Raw genomic sequence first — 18145 nt, 5'->3', positions numbered from 1 at the left:
GGGCTTAATAGGGGCTGCCTTCCAGGTCTCTAATTTCCTTCATTGGAACCAGCATGATGGGTTCCAGTTTGGGCAGAGGGAGCCTGGTGGCAGGGCTGTAATTCGGACACAGACCCAAGCCAGAGAAAGGAAGTCATGTTAACCATGTGCGTCCTCTGTACACACAGAGCACTGGACCCTTCTCCAATCCCCTATCTCCCAGCCAGGCTGTGAGGTGGGTGTTTACCAACATGTAGCCAATAGAAAATGGAAGCTCGACACATTTTCCTCCTGCATGTATAGAGACATGGAAACTTGGCCAATAATTAATCTCCCGAGTGGTTACAAATGTATGCCGGTGGCTCAGAGCTAGAAATCCTGAGTTAAAGTCTTTGTTCTTCCACTTAGAAGACATATGGCAAGTACTGATTCATTTAATCTTCTAGCCTTTAATTTTCTTTTTCTTACCTATAAAATGAGGGCGATATCTACCTCATAGGGTTATCGGGATTAAAATAATGGCACCTAGCTCAGAATCTGGTATATCATAAGCTCTATCTGTTAGTCCCTGGAGCTGCCTGACTCAAGCTCTGAAGGCAGAGAATGTAACACAAAAAGAGAGCCAGTTGCTTCTGGGGAGGACATAGCTTCACTGGACAGCAAGTGGCCACAGTGTTTCTCTCTGCACATGTGAAATGCAAGAAAGAAGATGGCACCCTGGCCCCCCAACCCAGACACAGCACCAGTAATTCTAGCATGGGTCTTGGTGTGTGACAAGCATCTTAAAAATTGTGTTTGTGGCTTGTTCTCTTAATACAAAAATGATACAGTTCATTATACAGTGGAGCAAAAAGAAAATTACAATCAACTCTAATTCCCAGAGATAATATCAGTTAGTATTTCAGTATATATCTTTCCAATTCTTTTTCTATTTGTTTGTTGGTTAGTTTTTTTGTTTGCTTACTCTTCCTCTTCTAACTACAAACAAAGGACCATATTCTCCATATCATTTTGTCACTTACTTTTCTCACCATGTGAACATTTCTACAGAATTAACTGTTATTTTACAACATTTTAATGATTACATAATGCTCTACTAAGTGATTTTGTCATGCCTTTGTTTTCAGTCCTCCTTTTTGGAAGTTTTTGAGTTGTTTCCAATGTTTCCCATTGCAAACTAAAGCCTGTTCAAATTCTAGGGCGTACAATGCACTTGCTCCCATCACTTTGGATCTTCTTATTAACTTGGAAAGAGGGCAATGAGATCATCACTCTTTCCATTTGACAGATGAGGAAACTGGGGCTCATGAAGAAAAAAATGGTTTGCCCAAGGTCACTCAGTAACTGGTAGAGCAGCTCCCAATCTGGGTCTTCTGGGCCTCCAGCCAGGCCAATTTCCTGACCCTCTTTCCCCCATCCCCGCCCTCATGGAGGAATGAATCATCCAAAGGATGCTTATGCCTGTTCTGCCTCTTCCTCCCCATGAACATCTGGGCTGAGAGGGGCCCCTTAACCCAAAACAGAAATCCTGACCTCCCAATCCAAGTAGCTACTCAAACACTCTCTAACCCACCACTCAGTTTTCTTTTGATCATTGTAGTTACTGCTGCTTATTATTTTCTTGTTTATTTACTTGTCTTTTATATAGCCCAGTGATTCTCAGTGGGGCAGAACCAACCCCCAATGATCGGGAGGCAAGGCACGGGTTGTGTCCCAAACTTATAACATCTGTGTGGGTCAAACACCACTTATAGTTCTCACTGGAGTCCCTGAGTAGCTCAGTCAGTTGAGCATCTGACTCTTGATTTCAGCTCAGGTCACGATCAAGCTCCGCATTGGGCTCCCCACTGAGCATGGGGCCTGCTTGGGATTCTCTCTCTCTTTCTCTCTCTCTCTCTCTCTCTCTCTCTCTCTCTCTCTCCCATTCCCACTCCCTCTCCCTCTCTCTCTCCCCTTCTGCCCCTCTCCCACTCATGCACTCTTTCTTGTGCTCTCTCTCTTTCTCAAAAAGAAAAAAAAAAAAACATTTCTCTAAATCAAGACTCAAACTCCATCTTACACACAAACACAAGAACACTATGTTTGGCTTAACTTACACTGGCTTTCCCAGGTATGCAACCACCATGGAAACACAAAGATTATTTTACTTTCTTTAATTTGGAGTTTTCTCATTTCAGAAAATGATACCAACGTTCATGGTGTTTGAATCTTTTACCTTGTCTGCACTTGCAGCTTTCACATTCAAAGCAATTCTAAATATATTGACCAATATCTTTTTTTTTAGCCCTTATTTCAAATTGTCAAAGAGTAAAAGTCATCAGCAGTCAGTTTGACATTATCTCCTTTGTTAAATTCAAACATTCATTATAAGTAAGTATAAGCATCTAAATGTGTCATGATGCTTTCTGGTGCACTTATGACCAAACATATGAACACTGAAATACACATTATTTTATTACAATTACTTTCACTTATCCATTAAGTTACAGTGAAAATGATATACTGATTTTTTAATTATGCAAATAAGTGTAATGTATTATCTGTGATTTAATTTCAGGATGATAAAGGTGCCATTCAAAAGATTTGAGTTACACAGGGGCCTTTGGGTCTGATTGGATTGAGAGCCACTGGTGTGGTCTGTCTCCTCCATTGAAAGGTCAGCTCCATGAAGGCAGGGCCTGGTCTGACTGAATCCCCACTCTGGCCCCCAGCACCCAGACCAGTTGAGTAAAGGAATGATAGAGGCATTTGGGGCATTTGTAAAAAAAAAAAAAAAATTGAGTTGGGGAAAGATTTACCAGCAGAGTTCAGCCTTCAACAAGTTCATTAGGTAACATTTCTGAAATTCCTTTTCTCCAGGTACCACTGAGCTAGGAACCCTGATCTGTCTGGATACTAAGAAGATTCAAAGAGATCAAAGATCTGAAAATTCCTGGCACAGTGCCTGATATAAGGGAGGGCTGAGTAATTGACGGCTGTTATTGTTTTTGTTGTTGTTAGGTTTCTCAGGCAGTAAACCATAACTCTCTATTTTCAGCTAGCAGGCTGTTCCAATCTGGCAGCTGTTATTAATACATATCCTAAGAAGCTCCTATTCCCTTTTATTTCTTCCCACCTCCCCCACCCCAGGCCTGAGCTACCTTCCATAATCTCACTCTAATTGGAATTGGGGCTGTCAGGATGACTTTCCTCTCCCCTCCCCAATTCTCACCTTGGTCCTGTCTCTGACAGATGCAAACGTCCCCGTGGCTCCAACCAGAAGCCACAGACCAGGAGGGTGCTGGGCTGGCCAGACTCCCCGTGGGCACTCTGACGGGGCAGGTCCTGTGCCCCGGACTTCAGCTGCCACGTGGGCAGTGGGCCTGGCACCCCCTGCCAATTCTCCATGATGAAATGCCGCTGCCCCGGGGGAGCCATCTCCAGCCTTCCACAGTGGCTCGGCGGCAGGTTTATCACACTCGCTGAGAGAAGACATAATCAATTCCCCAGCTGGCACTTTGCGCTGAATACCCACTTTTTCAGCTTGATAGCAGGACTAAATTAGTTATTTAGCAACTAGGCCCTAATTTAGAGCGAGCGAGAGCCTTGACAAGGATCATTGTTCAAGGCCATCCCCCCTTTGCCTTCAGATAGGAGGCCCACACATCCCCAGAAGGTGATAAATAGACAATTAGAAAATAGATATATTTGGTTAGATCTACAAGGCTCCCCGGCGCTGTCAGGCTCACAATGAAGGGGGCCGGGGTAAATTGGTGGCCAATGAACGCCAGCTGCACGGCCATCCGTCCTGCAGACATTCAGCCATATGTGGCCATTTACAGGCCGTCCTGAAGAATAGATCGGACCAATAAGACCAGAGGGAACTAAAAATACTTGACAAAGTTGGCTGCTCTTCATTTAACAAGAATAAAATATCTAATGGGGTGTAATGGAGGCCATCAATCACCTACTGCCAGACCCAGCGTAATACCACACTTTTAACTATTAATGCAACTTTTTTTTCTCTAATAAGTGGGACAGGCACATCCGCTTTGTACACAGGGTGGATGTTTGGGGAGTGGAGATGAATGGGAGATGCTGGAGAGCCATGGCAGAGGATGAATTTTGGCTTAAAAATAGAAAAGGATGATGGGAATGTCAAAATGGGGCAGCCACTGTGGAAACAGTATGGCAGTTCCTCAAAAAGTTACATAGAAATACCACATGATCCAACAATTCCACTCCTAGGAATATACCCAAAAGAACTGAAAGGGACTCTAACAGATACTTGTACACATGTTCACGGCAGCATTTTTCACAGGAACCAAAAGGTGAAAGCAACCCAAAGATCCATCAATGGACGAACGGATAAACAAAATGTGGTATACACCTACAATGGAATATTATTCAGCCTTAAAAAGGAAGGCTATCCTGCCTGATACATGCTACAACATGGATGAACCTTGAGAACATTACACTGAGTGAAAAAAGCCAGAGACAAAAGATAAATAGTGTATGACTCCTCTTACATGAGGGACCGAAGACAGGCAAACTCATGGAGAAGAAAGTAGAATGATGGGTGCCAGGGGCTGGCGGGAAGGAAGGTTGGGGTGTTAATGTTTAATGTACAGGGTTTCTATGTGGGATGATGAAAAAGCTCTGAAATTAGAAGTGATGGACGCACAACATTGCGAAAGTACTTAATGCTACTGAATCATACACTTAACAATGGTTAAGATGATAAATTTTGTTATGTATACTTCACCACGAGTTTTAAAAACATTAAATAGGAATAGGAGAGCAGGCAAAGCATTCCAATTTGCTTTAAGAACAGAAAAATACTGTGAATTCAGTTAATCTAGGAACATTAAGAAAAAATAAGTCACCCCAGAATATTGATCTTCTCTTGAGCAAGTCATGCTTTCTTGGGGTCTCAGTTCCCTTGTCAACAGATGAGAGGCAACAACCCTTGACCCCTCTATCTCCCAGAGCATTTGTGAGGCCCAGATGAAATGAACTGGAGGGACATGAACATCCTTTGCAAACCGTTAAGCACTGCTGTCTAATTTGTCAGTCCATACCTGTTTCCAGCACGGCTAATAAACATTCCAGGAAACCTACTAAAGGAACCTCATCCATATGGACTGAGCCATCAATCTAAAAAACCCCATGGATAGGAGAGTCGGGTCCCCACAGATGGAGACCAGACCCTGTCCTCAACCCACCACCCACTTTGGAAGGCTCCCCCTTGGCCACTGCTGGTTTCATGCATTATTCAGTCACCAGAGTCACCCCACAGTGGCCCTGATGGTGTCCTTCACACAGTCTGAGTGTCTCCAGGTAGGGCAGACAAGGAATAAGAAGCGGAATGACTTTGAACACACCTGCAGAGTGCAGACGAGCCAGGTGCTGTGGCAGCGTGGGGCTGAGTGCTCTTTGCAGAGAAGGCAGGAGAGGTCTAGGCATTCAAGGGGATGATGACGGCTGCAGAATGATGGCCATCAGGTTTCATGGTAAGGCCTGTGGTTGGGGCTCTTTATAGTCTTTTACCTCCACCCACCCCCGACTGCATATTTTGGGTGTATTGAAAAAATTCCATTTCAGTTTTTAAAGCACATTTACGCCTCCTAACTCATTTGATCCTCAAAACCACCTTGTACATAAATAGATTGAATGTTTCCTTATCCTGAATTTGGCACGCTCTGCTTGCGTCCTCGTTCACCAAGTTTGAATTCAACTCGGTCCCTCTGCTGACTGTTTTATATACACTCATGAACCCAAATGCCCTATATCTCCTTTCTTTATCCATACTCAATAATTAATTCATTTGGCAAATTAAACTAGTTAGGATTCCCAAGAAGCCAAAAACCAACTCAAATAAGCTTAAGCAAAAAAGAGGAAGTATTAAAGAAGGTCTCATGAAACCCAAGAATGAGAAGGTGGCAGGGTCCCAGGTATAAAACCTAGCAGCTTAGTCTTGCTCAGCACTGTCTTCATCTCCCTTCTCTGGCTGGGTATCAGTGACTTCTCTTTCTCTGTCTCTGTATCTCTCTCTCTCTCTCTCTCTCTCTCTCTCTCTCTCTCTGTATTATCTATCTATCTATCTATCTATCTATCTATCTATCTATCTATCATCATCTCTCTCTCTCTCTCTCTGTCTTCCCTGATCGTCTTCTCCACTTCTCTGGTTCAAACAGAAGGAAATATGGTGGTCAACAGTTCCTGAGTTTTACCACCTATGTTTTCAACCGTTGGGAAGAAATAAATCTGGCCCTTCTTCTTTCCCAAATTTTATAAGCCCTAAGAGAGGGCTTACTGGCCCAGGGACCCATCTCCTGAGCCAATCACTAGTGGGAACAACCTCACAGATGGAATGGAGTGGGAGGCAGCAATCCTAAAAGAGAATGGTTGGGGCATCAGTGATGGGATCATAGTCCACCATGTGTGAGGCATTCATTCAAAAATATATATTGAGCATGTATGCGTTAGCCACTGCAGTAGGCAGTGGGTTCAAGGCAGTAAATAAGACAGTACCGCTGCTTTCAGGGAGCTTACAGTCCACTGGCAAGACAGACTGTACATAATCATAATAACAAATCACAATTTTTTGCAATTGAGGTGTCATAAAGGAGGAGGACAGGATATATTTATACGGGATACATGCCAATATAGGTCAGGATATATACTAACCTAGTTTGGATGGATGAGATATCTTCCCAGAGGAAGTGAGGTTAAAGCCTTGCCTGAGGGATAAGTAGTGTATCTGGAAACTGTTGCAGACTCTGGGACATTTAGAGATGAAGACCCTATTTTTAAGAAACTTCAGTCTAACAAGGCAGTGATTCCTGATGAGTTCCATAGAATACCGGATGCACAAGTTCCTGGTTTCTATAAAAGGTTCTATAGTCAGGGGCACCTGGGTGGCTCAGTCAGTTAAGCTCCAGCTTCATCTCAGGTCATGATCTCATGGTTCATAGGTTCAAACCCCACATCGGGCTCTGTGCTGACAGCTCTGAGTCTGAAGCTTACTTCGAATTCTGTGTCTCCCTCTCTCTCTGCTCCTCCGCTTGTGCTCTATCTCTCTCTCTCCCTTCCTCCCTCAAAAATAAATAAGTAAACATTAAAAAAAAAAAGGTTCGGGGCGCCTGGGTGGCGCAGTCGGTTAAGCGTCCGACTTCAGCCAGGTCACAATCTCGCGGTCCGTGAGTTCGAGCCCCGCGTCAGGCTCTGGGCTGATGGCTCAGAGCCTGGAGCCTGTTTCCGATTCTGTGTCTCCCTCTCTCTCTGCCCCTCCCCCGTTCATGCTCTGTCTCTCTCTGTCCCAAAAATAAATAAACGTTGAAAAAAAAAAAAAAGGTTCTATAGTCAAATCCATTTTAGAAGCACTGGGTTGGACAGTTAAATTGTTCTCTTTGCTGCAGAACTTGTTAGCAATTTTTATATGCCAAGGTGTCCTGACTATCTCCAAAGAGATTCTTTTTCAATCAAGACAAACCTTTATAAGTAATGTCTTAAAATGCAAGCAAATGTTCTGTCAGAAAACCCTGTCAATTTATGGAGGGTAAGAGACCTGCCCAAGGACACACAGCTCATTAATGATAGAATTTGGACTCTATTGACCTTCCCACTGGCCTTTCCTCTCCCCCATCTTCCCTGCATGATAGAGGTTGCAGATGCAAGATAACCACTCTCCCAGCCTCCTTTATAGCTATGGATGGCCATATAACCCATTTCTGCTAATGAGATGTTAGAATTCTGTTTCAAGGCTTGTGAGAAGGACTTTGCTCCTGATACAGAGACAGACTGAATAAGATGAGTTCTCTCACTGCCCTCCCTTCCTACTTCTGGACTCTGCTGACAGAAGGCATGGTATCTGGGCTGCTGCAGTCATCTTGTGACTGAGAGGGGAGACATCACAAATACCATGAATTGAGTAAAGCATCAAGCAGGTGGGAATAGCCATAGCCCTTGATTACAACATTAAGTTGCTGGACCAACTCTGTGACCTTCCATCTCTGGACTTCATGCCATGAATACCCACTTTAATGAGGGAGGCTGTTATGCTACTTGCAGCCAAAAAAGATCCTCACTAATTCAATTCTCAACCCTGATTATCCAGGTTGAACTTTTTTACATACATTTTTTTAATGTCTATTTTTTTTGAGAGAGAGAGGGGGGGGAGGGAGGGGCAGAGAGAGAGGGAGACAGAGGATCTGAAGCAGGTTCTGTGCTGACAGCAGAGAACCTGACGTGGGGCTTGAACTCACGAACCACGAGATCATGACCCGAGTCAAAGCCAGACGCTCAACTGACTGAACCACCCAGGCGCCCCTTAAGTACATTTCTAAATAGAATTCTCCCTGTTTAACATTTTATTGGTAGAATGCCTCTTGGAATAGGAATGCCCAAATATCATAGAATATACATATCTTTAAATATAATATGTAAGCTAATATTCATAAAGGAAAAAATTTTAACTAATTGAAAACTTTATCACAAAAACTCATTGTGACCTTATGCTTGAGAAAAGCCTCAAATTTCTTCCAACTACAATTGGTAGACCATCAGAGTTTCACAAAATTTTGAACAGCACATCAGGAAACAATAAAAAGGAGGTGTGTCTCAGACGGAGCTGGCCGGAAAAGGAGCTTTGTCACCGTGCACAGATGACTGCTCAAAACCTTATTTATCATTTCACGACAGGATGGAATGTTGTAAGCCTTTTCATATCCTAATGTGATAATTTGTAACTCAAATTTATAAAGGCATTTGATTGTTTTAGTAAATTTAATTGAGGGATTTGGACTGCATAGAGCATATTGCATTTTTTTTTCCTATTTAAAATAATAAAAATTGGCTCCCAGTTAGCATGTGTGTGCAAAATGTCTGATTTTCAGGAATGGATTACTCAAAGTACAGATGCCTGTAATTTTATGTGGCAGGAAAACTAAATTTGAATTGTTTTAGAGATGCCTTCACTGAACTACAAATCAATACTCCTCTTGTATTAAGAATCAATATGATAATTGGTTGTATTAAGAGTTTCTGCATCTTCTGCTGAACAGCAATTACTCATTTATTCTCCGTAAGGTTCTACACCACTAACCCACAAGCCTTGCTGTGCATCAAACCCACCTGAGGAGCTTTTCTTTTCTTTTTTTTTTTTTTCCATCTGAGGAGCTTTTAAAAAAATATTGATGCACATGTCCCGTCCTAGACAAATTAAACAGAATCTCTAGAGGCCAGATAATTCTTAAGTGTACTCAAGTTTGAGAACCACTGCTCTAAACAACAAATTCCTCCAAGAGCTTAGGAACAGGAAAACATTGATACGACGACAAGATTTATGAAACCCACCAATTTCCTTTTTATTCTAGCTACCTGGAAGCTCAACCAAACTTAGTTATAGTAACTCTCTTGCCCCTAGTTCTTACTTCAGTTAACTCTCTCCATTACCCAGATGTCCAGATGTCACTTCTTTCGTGTATAATTCACTATACTACAGTAATCCCAAATCTTCTGTGTCCTATCACCAGACCTTCCACACACTCTAACCAACCATTCTAACATACATGAACACACATGAACACACACACACACATGCGCGTGCCAGGATTCAACCTACTCCAGGAAGCCACATCTGCTTTGACTTTAATCTTTTTTTTTTTTCCCCTCCAGAAGTTTTTGATTGCCTTAAACATGTTCTACAGTGGTTAAAACCTTGACTAATCCAATTTGCTATGAATCAGGGCTATCAAATATTAATATCAACCTGCTTTCTGTGGCTAAAAAAAAAATATTTTACTTTGGGAACAAAATATATGGCCTCATTTATGCCTGAGTTCATCAACCAGTTAAAATTTTTTGTGTTGTTCTTTTCATCAGCTCTGACAAAGTGATATGGAATTAGACATCCTGTGAACTGTTTCTTTGCTCTAATGTGTGAGCTGCGCTTCACTAGAGGGAATAAAATAATCCACTGTCATTTCTGTTTTTATCATATTCATTTTTGGCAGAGAATTTATTCACTCTTCACTATATAGTTATTTATGTGCTACAATCTCACATTTTTGCATTCCCCAGAGAACGCACCATTAAAACTCTTAATGTGACACCTCATATTTTTAGTAGACTAGAAAATAGTTACAATTTTAATTTAAATTGAAATGACTATGTAATAGCTGGACAAATCAGTTTGAGATCCCCAGAGCTCTTAATTGTAATTCTCCATTGTTTTCTATGCATAAATTTCTTTTCCAAAGTACTCATTCTGAAATACTCACTCATTTTTTTCAGCTGTTCTATGCTCATTCCAAACTCACTTATTTAATAATTTTCTATGGTTAACAACTTCATGATTAAACTTTAATGTTAAATATAAATGGTTGAAATAATAAGCATTTTAGAGTGTTTTATAAAGAAAGAGGACTGGGCATTTAAGGAATGATGAATTTAAGTATCAAGTATAAGAGGAGGGGAGAGATTCAGTCTGGCCAAGAACAAAACAGAGACATAGATTTTGATAGTTGAAATGTGTGTGTGTGTGTGTGTGTGTGTGTGTGTGTGTGTGTGTGTGTGTATTAGAAATACACGTGGTAGATACGAATGTCTAAGTCGGCTCCGAGCAATGGGCAGTGGAGCCTTAACATGATGGAACTCAGGGCTAGATGCAGCTATGAGAGTATCTAGTCTAACCTACTCATATACAAATAAGGAACGCAAAGTTCAGAAAAGGAGATTTTTTTTTAAATCAAATTATATATTTACCAAGACCGGGCTAAGGGAAGAATTGGAGGTGAACTAAAAGAAGGGGGAATGACTTCACTGAAGGTGGGCAGACATCCTCTTTCCCAGAATCCCCACGCCCACCAAAAAAGTGTCAGATTGAGCAGTAAATGATATGATAGCCTCCCATTACCCGCCTTACTGGGGATGTGTTTCACAGCATCTGATTCTCTGTTTAAAAACAAAAACAAAACACACCACCTGAGCTACTGTCAGATCAGATTTTATTTTAACCTGGTCTGGCAATGTTAAGAAAGTGAAAATGTCTCCAGTGGAAATGCAGTGTAGCGCCTCCCAAATAAACCCTGACGGGCCTCCTCAGCTCCTTTGAACATCACTGGAAGCAAGAATATCTATTCTTCCCCTCCATGCCACATCCCCGAACCCTCAGGACGGACACACACACACACACACACACACACACACACACACACACAGGGTCTAATGAAGGCAGACTGCTGAGCTGTCCCTCTACTCTCTACTTAATGAAGAAGATTTAAACCACCTAGAAAAGAACCTTAGATAGGTTCTGGCAGATCTGGAGTCCAACACTGACCCTGCCATTAATGGGCCATATGACTTTGGTCAAGTCCATTCACCACACTGTGCCTTAATTTCCTTATCTACAAAATGAGTAGATAGGCTTAACAGCTCACTCTTTCCAGAGCTAACAGTCTATGACTTCTAATTCCATCCCTTACCTCCATCTTCATGTGCTTTACTTGACGTTTACTGAGCATCTTCTATAGGCCAGTTTCTCTGCCTGGCACTGGACTATCCAAGTGCATAAGACACTGTCCCCATCATCTGGTGGACCCTGCCCGAGCCTACTGGAATGAGGCAAATGATATGGAGCATGAGAATTGAGCAAGAGGAGGTTTCAGATAGCATGAAATTTCTGGCCTGGGCATTTAAGCAGTCATGCTGTTGTCCAAAATGGGTAAAGTGACCTTATAACATATCATTCAAACCAGAACATTTCTGAAAGGAAAAGACGGATTATTAATAATTATGCTGGGACAACAGGCTTCAAGTGAGACTATTTCAGCAACCCGGGATGTATGGTCACCCTAAGGATGGGGACTACGGGAAAAAAATAGAGTCTGGGGGTATAATAAGTGTGGGTCTAGAAGTGTTGCCTTTTAAGTGCCTATGGAAGATTCAAATGGAGCTATGTGGTGAAGGTGGAGTAAGGAGGAGGATGGAGCTGAGAGGAGAGGGGTCTGGGCCAGAGATGCAGATTTGGGAGCCATCATGAGCCACAGAGAAACGAGAAATGTGAAGAGCAAGAAGAGAAGTGGGTCAAAGCCAGAAGCCTGGAATTAACATCTAAAGGGCAGACAGAGGGTGAGGCTGAAGAATGACTGGAAAAACAGAAGAGAATAAAATCAAAAGCAGAGAGAGTTCCAAATGGAGGAAATGGTCAACAGTGTCAGGGGCCGGGAACAGCCAACGCAGTCACTGAGCTCAGCAACAAGCATGACAATGGTACCCTCAGATGCTGTACCTCTGGGCAGTTCCCTCCACAGTGACACTCCAATATCCTCTTTATTATTTTTTTTAAGTTTATTTTTTTATTTTGAGGTGGGGGAGAGGCAGAGAGGGAAGGGGAATCCTGAGCAGGCTCCACGCTGTCAGTGCAGAGCCCGGTGCAGGGCTTGAACTCACAAACAGATCACGACCTGAGCCAAAATCAAAAGTGGGATGCTTAACCAACTGAGCCACCCAGGTGCCCCTCCATATCCTCTTTAGACAAAAGGATTTTTTTTTTAATATTTGTTTTTGAGAGAGAGAGAGAAAGAGACAGAGACAGAGACAGAGAGAGAGAGAGAAAGACAGACAGAGAGCAAGCAGGACAAGGGCAGACACAGAATCTGAAGCAGGCTCCAGGCTCTGAGCTGTCAGCACAGAGCCCAATAAGGGGCTTGAACCCACAAACTGCAAGATCATGACCTGATCTGAAGTCGGACATTCAACCGACTGAGCCACCCAGGTGCTCCTAGACCAAAGGATTTCTCACCTTCCCTTTAAACCTAAACCCATCTGCATGGAGTCTATCTGTGGATCTGAGAAACAGAAATGATCTCTCACTCTCTCTCTCTATCCTTCTCCCCTACCCAGCATCCTTTCTGCCTCCAATATCAGCTATTTCTCCTCATTTTCATTCTCCTTCCCTCCTGCCTTCAGTCTTCATCTGCATAGGTCTTACCTGTCTAGCCTCCATCCAATCACTCTTACAGCCAAATCCATGAACATGTCATCTGAACTTTTTGCCTCTACTTCTCAGCAATTCTCTTGTGTTCCAGAGGTCAAGCTTCTGTCCCAGCACACTCTTGAACCTACCCCTGGTTCCTGCTTGACAAATCCAAGGCCCCTTTCTCATTCCTTAGCCTTCTTGTCCTCTCAGAAGCCTCCAGGACTGCTGTCTATCTTTCCCTCAAAGGCCTCCTCTCTTAACTTTGATGATTTGTTGTTTCCTCTCCTGTGTCTCTTCAACTCCTTCCACTCTTCTTCAGACATGTAGTTGGCAATGGCTGCAGTTTGTCCAGGGCTTAGATCTACTCATATAACCCTGGGGCCAGGGGAGATGCTGGGCCATTGGAAAGGGCCATTTTCCCCTTCTTAAGGCCAGATCCCAGACTTGAACATTTTACCAAGAAACCCTGGGGCCCCCTCTCCACAATGTAGAAATTGGATCCTCAATTCTCATAGCAAGAACCTAACAGAATTATTGCCCCTCAGGGTTAGAAGGAACCTTGAGGGATTGATTTCAAACATCACCTACTCCTTATAACCCTCAACAGTCCCAGTTGGGAGGCTGCTGTTTGAGCACTCCAGGGATAGGGGACTGGCCACTTTCCGGGCAAGCATGTTTCCTTCTTAGACAACTAAGAAGAAAGGCCTACCTCGAATCAAACCAAATCCAGCTTATTATACCCATACCTTTGGTCTTCTTTATACCCAATAGGTCCACCCAGAAAGTCCAAATGTGCTTCCACATATCTTCAGATTTTTGAAGATGCCTGTCACATCTGCTCCTTGGTCTTGTCTCCGTAAAGTCTGGCTATCTCCATTCCTTCTGCTATTCCTCATATCACACACCTTCAAATCTCCTCATGACCCTGACTCACTTATCTGAGTGTAACCATTTCCAATAGTGAGGTGTGTGTGCGTGCGTGCACGTGTGTGTGTGTGTGTGTGTGTGTAAGTGAACAAAGGGAATTTCTTCTGGTTTTCCCTTAAGTAGTTCATTTTTGCAAACATCAGGAAACAATTTCCGAGAGGCAGCATGACATATGATGACATAGGAACAAGGTTATCCAGAGCCCAGCACATCAGACAGTCTGGAAAACTCTTAAGTGAAGAATGCTTGTCTCCATGAAACCTTGATAATTTAAAAGGGACAATGACTATCTGAAGCAGTCAAGGTCTCCGTTAAATCCAGCAAAGCTAGGAGACTGAAAGGGGGGGCTTCTCATGCAAGGGGACCCTTTGGTCTTTAGCGACATCATTATCTGCGGGTTATTATCATTACTACAAATACTAATACACTTTTATTAAGCACTGGCAATGACCCAGGGCAAGTGAGTTTAAGTTCATATTATATCCATTTTCATTATCGAGAGAAAAGAGGAGAATGAACAAAGGACTATAATGTGAAATTCTAAAGTAGGAAAAATGAAAAAAGGTTAATTAAAAAAAAAACCCACAGAGTAAAGAGAAAGGCTCCAACTGTTCGTGGTCAGGAGCAATGATGGATGGTGGATCTTGTCACCCTGGACTTGTCCCCTATGATTTCTTTCCATCTCTCTCTCTCTAAAAAAAAAAGATCCTCCTTTCAGCTAAGGACATGGCAGGGACGGGGTAGGGTGGGGAGAAGGGCAGTAGGCTTTTATTTCAAGGGCCACTTTCAGCTCTGAAATTGTATAAATCAATGTTTCCTCCTTCTAATATCTAGCCCAAAACAATACAATTTAACATTAAAAATACATTAAAATATTAAAATAAAAATATTAAATCCTGAGAGATATACCCTTCTCCAAAGCCTTTTTTTTTTTTTTTTTTTTTTTTTTTTGCAGCTCTGACATTAAAATATCAAAGTGCATCACTCTCATTTCTGTGTACACCCTGACTACATGAGACTTCTGGATGATTTATGTCTTTTAGAACAAATGCAAGAAATTTCCCATCAACCACCAAACTTTGTGGTTTCCCTTGGAATTGAATCTTTCTGCTCTGTAACTCTGTGCTAAGTAATTCTAAATATTTTTCCTATGCAAGTTATTTCTCTCCATCAAGTGAATGCCTGAGGCTTCTCAGCATGTATAAACCAGACTGGGAATTCAGAACACCAAACAGATCAGCAGAATAAACACCTAAATATAGAGGATGAGTGTCCTCTGGATAAGCCAGAGTGTCCTTTGTAAGGACTGTTGTATTTTTAGTATACACTTATGTCACATGGTGAGGTGTTTGTAGCTGCTCTGTTGGAGCTACTTATCGTAGCTGAAACTTTAAATCGTCACTCCTAACTACACATCAAACATCAATGTCATTTGTGGCACCCGCTAGGAGAGACCCTAAGAGGTTTGTATGTGTTTGCATGTGTGTATCACGTTTATAAAAACAAACCTAGAGATGGCTAGAAACCTACCTAAGGTCATAAGCAGAATCAGCTCTGAAGTCCATCTACCTGAGTTCCAGAATCTAGTGTTCTTCCTGCTAAAGCGCACAGTCTCACAGTGATACAAAACGCCAGAGCTGGTCTTAGAGAAGTCTTCAAAATGCTTAAAGTAGGAACAAGAGGTCATACTCTAGACCCTTCTCATATGCTATGAGAAACAGGTGGCTCTTGGGAAGTTGGCTTAGAAGATCCCGTGGAAAGGAGACGCCCAAACCGCATGTGAGAACTTCAATGCATCTTGGCGCTATCCAACAGGTTCCTCATGGACACCCTAAGCACCCTGATGGCAGTACAATACATGTATTCTTTCCCATGTCTCACCTAGCACCAACTGTGGAGTTCAATTTCAATAAATGTCAACTGAATAACTGAACTAAATGAAGTTAAAAGTGAGTCAAGAATGAATGCATATTCAACAAATGGCCTTGAGTCAACAGGCTAATCATTTGGAAGGCATTAAGATCAGTAGTGGAAGGACTGAGAATGGGCATACATAACAGATTTATGTTTTAACAAGACCATTCCACATAGAGTGCAGTTAGGATGCTGTGAAACTCATCTTCTGGGCTTACTTTGGACAGATCCTGTATTATGAGTCAGTTTTTTTTCCCCTTTAACAGCTGAAAACCTAAAGCTTCCCGAAGCCAAGCAACTGCCCAAGTCTCTCTGCTCAGACGTAACAGAGCTTTCACAATAACTGTCATTTCAAAAATCTTACATTTTTAAAAATCTACCAACAGCTCCAAGTTCTCTCCACTTACTGACACATTGCCATCAAGGTGAGTGTTGCTGTTATCAGCATTTCCTTACTTTCTGGCACTGTTTCAGACCATCTTGCATATTTCCTGCCTCAGTCCTAGCGTCAGCCATTTCTCCAAGGAGTCCTAGTACCTTTTATTGGAGAATGGTATGAAAAACCAAGATCTGGGCCGTAGGTCTGCTTGTTGCTACCAGAGTGCCTTTCAGACCTTCTCAGCTAACAGAACAAAGAAACACAATTGTAAATATATACATATCTATAACTATTTCTATATGCAACCATCTGTATCTATATTAAGGTAAATGAGTTCTTACTAATGTCTCCTTCCCTAATCCATCACCACATGGGCATCGATCATTCTAGCCCCCTTCCTTTGCTTATCTGTAAATTCCCACGCCAACAGTGAGAAATCTAGCTTCTACCATTTACCATCCATCTACTTCAATTCCAGTATACAAGTATCAGAACTGTTAACCTGTCTTCTCATGGGAAACCATTTTGTCATCAATGTTTATGTGTGACTCCTTTTGTCTTGATTCTTACACACTCTCCTCATTTCCAAAGTTACTCAGATCTGTACCTTTCCCCCCACCCCCTTCAGTGAGGTTATTTCATACATTTTTTAATAGTTTCTCTTGTCACAGTATACATTCCTTCCTGAGATAGCCCAACTTCTCAAATGATGTAATTCACATACAGTAATACTACAGACTGAATGTTTGTATCTGCCCTCCATTCCCAATTCATATGTTGAAACTTGATCTCCAATGTGATGGTGTCCAGAGGTAGGGCTTTGGGAGGTGATTAGGTCATGAGGATGGAGCCGTTATGAATGGGATTCGTGCCTTTACAAAAGAGACCCCAGAGAGCTTTCTCATTTTTTCCACCATGTAGGGTCACAGGGAGAAGATAGCTGCCTGAACCAGGCAGCAGGCATCTGCCAGCACCTTGATCTTGGGGGATTTCTCAGCCTCCAGAACTGTGAAAAATATGTGCTGTTTAATGTTTATTTATTCTTGAGAGACAGAGAGAGACAGCATGAGCAGGGGAGGGGCAGAGAGAGAGGGAGACCTAGAATATGAAGCAGGCTCCAGGCTCTGAGCTGTCAGCACAGAGCCCAATTTAGGGCTTGAACTCACGAGCCGTGAAATCATGACCTGAGCCAAAGTAGGACGCTTAACAGACTGAGCCACCCAGGAGCCCCTTAAATAAGTGCTGTTTAAGCCACCCAGGCTATGGTACTTTGCTATAGCAGCCTGAACAGATTCAGACAAACTAGAGTTTACTCTTTGTGCTATAAAGTTCGATAGGATTTCACAAATGTGTAATAGTACTTATCCACCATTACAGTATCATACAGAATAGTTTTACCACCCTAAAAATTCCCATGCTTCACTGATTCAATACTACTTCCCATCCCCTGGCAACCACTGATTTTTTTTAATGTCTCTATAGTTTTACCCCTTCCAGAATGCCATATAATTATAATCGTACAATGGGTAGCCTCTTCAGATTGGATTTTTTTCCCTTAGTAATATGCATTTAATATTCCTTCAGATCCTTTTGTGGTTTGATACCTCATTTCTTTTTATTGTTGAAAAATATTCAATTATATGGATGTACCAAAGTGTGTTTATCCACTCATATATTGAAGAATATTTTTGTGGCTTCCAATTTTTGACAATTATGAATAAACATTCACACACAAGTTTTTGTGGACCTACGTTTTCAAATCCATTGGGCAAAGACCTAGGAGCACAATTACTGAATTACATAGTGAGGTTATGTTTAGCTTTAAAAGACACTGTCAAACTGTCTTCCAAAGTGGATGTGTTATTTTGCACTCTAGCAGCAATGAATGAGAGTTCCTGTTGCTCCATATCCTTTGAGGCATTTGGTATTGTCCATTTCTTGGATTTTAGCCATTGTAATAGGTGTGTAGTGGCATCTTATTTTAA

This window comes from Leopardus geoffroyi, chromosome D4, assembly GCF_018350155.1.
Source record: "Leopardus geoffroyi isolate Oge1 chromosome D4, O.geoffroyi_Oge1_pat1.0, whole genome shotgun sequence".
NCBI lineage: Eukaryota > Metazoa > Chordata > Mammalia > Carnivora > Felidae > Leopardus > Leopardus geoffroyi.
The sequence above is the reverse complement of the archived record's forward strand: the minus strand, read 5'-3'. Positions refer to the sequence as shown.